The 5054-nt window shown below is 45.0% G+C and overlaps 1 non-coding gene across 1 annotated transcript; it reads left to right on the forward strand.

Annotated features, from left to right (window-relative positions):
* The first annotated feature begins 1156 nt into the window (after nt 1-1156).
* Nucleotides 1157-1228, forward strand: trnad-guc (transfer RNA aspartic acid (anticodon GUC)). Its single transcript has one exon. It is a non-coding gene; the product is annotated as a tRNA-Asp (tRNA).
* The last annotated feature ends 3826 nt before the right edge of the window (nt 1229-5054 follow it).

Consider the following 5054-nt stretch of genomic DNA (forward strand, 5'->3'; position numbering starts at 1 on the left):
AACCTTTGCTTGTCGGTTATTTTTGGGATCTTTCTGGATGGGCTCAAGGCGGGGTCTGTAAGCACAAGCAAACTGCCAGCACTTTTGTTTTACATGAAAATAGTTTGATGTCGGCCTATTGCGTTATTGTCTGGCTATAATTTGGAGGCAATATTAAACAATAGGCCCATGTATTGTAAATATACATGTTGTGTTGTTTTGTTGTTATCACAAACGTATAGCCTGATCATAAATTTCATGGATACCTGGATGTTGTATGTTCCATTATATTTATGAATGAATGATTTATGTGAAGTCTGGCTTAGATTCGAGAATTAATCATATAGATTAAAAAAAGTTTTCATTTAAAACTTATCTCATATAATAAAATCCTCGTCCGAACGAACATATGTCAGAATGAAAAAACATTTAAATTATTTTTGTGATGCATCAGTATCAATAGCTACAACGTCATAACAGATATAGATATAATGCGGTTCATACTTTTGAAGTTGATGCGTATCTCCCGAAAAAAATCAACTCCAGAAGAGTCCGCGTCTGTAAATGCCTGAACTTCGGAATCGATCCTACCTTTGTTAGGCGCGGCATCTGTGTCTTGCAGCTGTTCCCTTGGATAAAGATGTTAATTGTCATGCTTACAGCATCTCGATCTCCGGCGTTTGTGAAGTTGGGATTGATGCTGTCCTGTGTTTTTTTTTTCCTTCCACACTTAAGCTCTGCTTGTTACTGCCCCATAGCGGAGCGCAAGTGAAACGGACTACCGGAGATTTGCACTGTTTTTCTGTTAGTGTGTATAATCAAAATATGACTCAGTTTGGCCAGTTAGAAAAATATGATAATAGAAAAGTATTCTTTTCCTCTCACTTTTTTTTCTTGATTTAATTACCGACTTCACGTACTTACACTGTGTCCTGTTGCACGATGTAATATTGCGAAACTATGATTTTGTGGCAGTGTTTTGTAAAGGAATTTTCCGTTTAATCATCGTCTTAGTATAAAGCTATATGGTTGTTCTGGTATCAGTGGACGTACATTATGTATTTTTTCTTCTCTTGAGCACCATGGTCATGACATGAAGCTCAGTCATTGATTACTCGCAAATGTTAGTAGTCATCCGCTGTTTATCTTGAAGATGTAAAAGTAGTGCGCGTACATCTCCTCGTTAGTATAGTGGTGAGTATCCCCGCCTGTCACGCGGGAGACCGGGGTTCGATTCCCCGACGGGGAGAGTCTGCATCTTTTTGCCTCGGTCTCAAAAGGCACCAAGCTAGAACCGGCCCCGTGTTAGTGGAAACGGGGCTTGTGACTTGTACTCATGCATAATATTCTGCGGGTCGCTCAGCAGCGCAGCATATGAAACTAGACTCGGATTGTAAGTGTGTGGTTTTGATAATTGATGTATGGATGGATGGATCCTTAATAAGAGATATAAACAATAAGGTCCAGTCGCCAACTAATCATGTAAAATACGTCATAAACTCATGGTTGTTAAACCCAGAATAAAAATGAAGACGTATAACTAGGAAAGTCAACTTGCACATTTCAATTTTGGTTCGATATAATCACGTTGTCCTTAACCCTCCAGTGCAGGAGGGGACGGTAATGCGCATCGAATGTTTCCGAACCTGTGTGTGATACAACCGAGGAAGAGCCGATGACTTCGGGGGAGGAGGGGCAGGCGACTCGGAAGAAAAAGCAGCAGAACCCAATGCAGCCTGTAGCCCATTCAAAGGCCTACTGTTGGACCTCTGCTTATTTTGCAATACGTCTTTAGTACGGACTGAAAAATGTCCGATTTCGATGAGTTTGAGAAGCAGTTAAGCGAAAATCGGCAAGGTAAGTTTGGCTTTGAAGATCGGTGTATGCTCCCTGTTTTAGGGTAATAAAGTGGCCGGCGTGTCCTAGCGCCGAGGATGGTGCGGAGGGCACTTCTGCTGGTTCCGAAAAGAAAAGCGCGGCTGGGAAATCGGTGCCTTTTATCCGAGCGCTCGCCGATTCTGAAACCTGCCCGATTCTTCTTCTCCCAGCTGCCGCAGGATCCCCGAAAACTGACCGCTTTGGTAAATCAGTGACATTCTTTGCTTGGCATTGTTATAGAGATCGCTAGGCCTGCATCCATCAGTGCCCGGCGTACATAACATGGACATTTCAATGAAACGTTATTGGGGTGCACTCGATGTGAAAGCCTGCGGTTTTATTTATTTAATTATTTACCATTATACACTTGGATCATAAATTGTGACCCGCGTATTTTCATTCGCAGTAACACACTATGCATGGATGTTTGTTGCAAGCGTTATATTTTCAAGATCACGTTTAAAGTTTTATGCAAATAAAAACGACCGCGACCACTTGATTTAAAGTCCGCACTTAATAACAGTGTTAGTTACTTGGTTTTTAAATACTACGACGAGTTTTCTATATAATGATATGATTTTGTCTCTTTCCGATGCACAATAGCCTTTCCCTTGGGTCCGAAATGCTGGCCCTGTCATCCGTACAGAATAAGTCTTTCTCACACGATCGCCGTTTCTTCATGATGTATAGACTCTAAAAATCAGCCGCGTTCCCTGGAATCATAACAACTGCTTTTAGGTCGTTATTGCAAAGTCTTGCACCTGTATCTACCTTTACAGCGGATAGCAGTAACTAACAATGATGTACAGTTATATAACAATACACATATAACTTCATTAAAGTGCAGAGAATCCAGTAAACTGAATAAACTTAAGCCATACTAACGCAACTGAAATATACAACATGCGTTACAACGGAGTCGAAAGTAGGATTGATTTATGTACCTATCAAATGGCAATCTTGTCATATCAGCTCCTTATCACTAAATCACTAAAATGTCATTCGAAACGACCTGATTCGGCTAGACGAGCACTAAGTGCCGCCGTGTTTGATAAACTAGCAGTTCCAGTCATTCATATCTGCGCTCTGACTATGCCTGCGATTGCGGTAATTGGTTATTACCGATTTACGTAAGATGCATTGGCCGCTCCGTGTCTGTACTTTTGCAGCGGTGCATTACCGTAACGCTGTTATAACTGATGCATGAAGCTGATTCCTCGAGCAGCACCTGCGTTTAAATGCTTCACTGAAAACTGCACCTTCAGGGATTTATTTAAGCTTCTATATGAAGGACCTGCTGGGATAGAAAGGTGATATTTTATTGCTAGTTTAATAAAGTGCTGTCTGTCAGATTGAAACGATATTAATTACCCATCCATCGTCCAACCAGTTATCTTAGTCAGGCTCCCCTGGAGCCTATTCCAGGCAAATTCCCCATACAGAGAGCAGAGGCAAAATTCAGGCCTCCAGACTCGGAGGCGTGAGGCAACTGTACTCACCACTGTGCTCCTATATCATTAATTAGTCTGGTTATGTTTTTATTGTTTCACAACAGACTGACATTCAAGGGGATGTCCTTGTGCCCTTGAAATTATTAGCCATTGAGAGATGGGTGTGTTTGTTTCAGGAGGGTGTGATTGAATATGTGAATTGAATGGAGGTGCTTCATTCTGGTGAGGAAACTGGGGAGTTAGACCCCGTACCACATCTTGGTCTCCGTAAGTGACTTTTAAGGCATAGCGCTGGGTCAGTCAGCATCCAGCACCCCAGGGAAGTTGGTAATATGATTACTCTGTGACTCATGGGCTTCAAACCCACAACCATCCGGACACACATTCATAATCCCTCTGAGTTACACATCTTGGATTTATCGAAATGGATGGTAGGGGGGCAGTCATGTCGCTCCGCCCACCGTCTCACTGGTACCACGGTGTCGTCCCCCAGAGCGGGAGAAGGAGCGACACAAGAAGCGTAGCCGCAGCCGGTCTCTGAGCCGTGGCGAGAAGCACCGCCGCTGGAGCAAGGACTCCAGGGGGCGGAGTCACGAGAAGCGCAGCAGCAGCCGCGACCGCAAGGGTCGTGACCGACGGAGCAGCTCACGCGAGCACAAGAAGCACAGGTACCCCCCCTCACGGTCCCGGTTACAGGCACTGAAGCTGATATCTAGCATGGTTTGAGGCCTCTTAACAAGTTTCTTTCACAATCAACAAATTGGTTTCTTCGTGGTGGGAAGGGGGACTGTACCCATATTAAATTTTAACTGGCGTTTATAAGTAGCCCCCGCCATAGCGATGGGACCTCAAAGCCAGCCTAAAAAGTGGCGCATGGTCACACCCTCATGACCTTAAACTGCCTGCGATCCAAAGTTAAATGTAAACATTCTGCCATCTGTTTGTTTTTGCCAGATTCTGAGTGTTTACACTGTATTGTTTGGGGAAAACAACCTTCTGTTTTGTGTTTGGGCAGCTACTCTCCTCGGAGAAGCCGTAAGAAAAGGACATACAAGTACTGGGATGTTCCCCCTCCGGGATTCGAGCACATCACCCCCATGCAGTACAAGGCAATGCAAGGTTTGGATGCGACGCTTCCATGTGTGCTAGTTCAGTATTGCAAGGTTATGGTATATTGGTTGCAATGAAAGCATTTATTCTGGAGTGCCCTCCTCCCCCCTGCTGGTCAAAGAGGGAATAACACTTGGGATGATTTCAGACAGTGTGAAGAGAGCTTAAACCTAGGGGTTAGAAGCAAATGAAGGCGACGATCCGGATGTTCTGGCCGTCCCTGGTTGGGGTCTTGAAGCCCTTTCTCCTCCCCACAGCTGCAGGGCAGATCCCCACGATAGCTTTACTGGCAACATCCACCACCAGCGGCGTGGCAGTGACGCCCACCCAGGTGCCGATGGTCGGCAGCCAGATGACCCGGCAGGCCAGGCGGCTTTATGTCGGCAACATCCCCTTCGGCCTGACGGAGGTGAGTCCAGGCAAAGTCCCGCGTTGCCTTCTGTCATGCATACTGGTGTCATGTGTAGCTCAGTGAGTTAGGACACTGAGCCGGTCACAAGAAGGTTGTTGGTTCAAATCCCTTGGGCAGCAGAGTGATTTCACCATTGGGCCCCCGAGCGCAGCCCTTAAGCACTATTTGCTCTAGGAACTGTCTGGTCCTGCTTCTTCAATGAAATGTATGTTGCTTTGGATGAA

The sequence above is a fragment of the Brienomyrus brachyistius genome, unplaced genomic scaffold, assembly GCF_023856365.1.
Source record: "Brienomyrus brachyistius isolate T26 unplaced genomic scaffold, BBRACH_0.4 scaffold320, whole genome shotgun sequence".
Lineage (NCBI taxonomy): Eukaryota > Metazoa > Chordata > Actinopteri > Osteoglossiformes > Mormyridae > Brienomyrus > Brienomyrus brachyistius.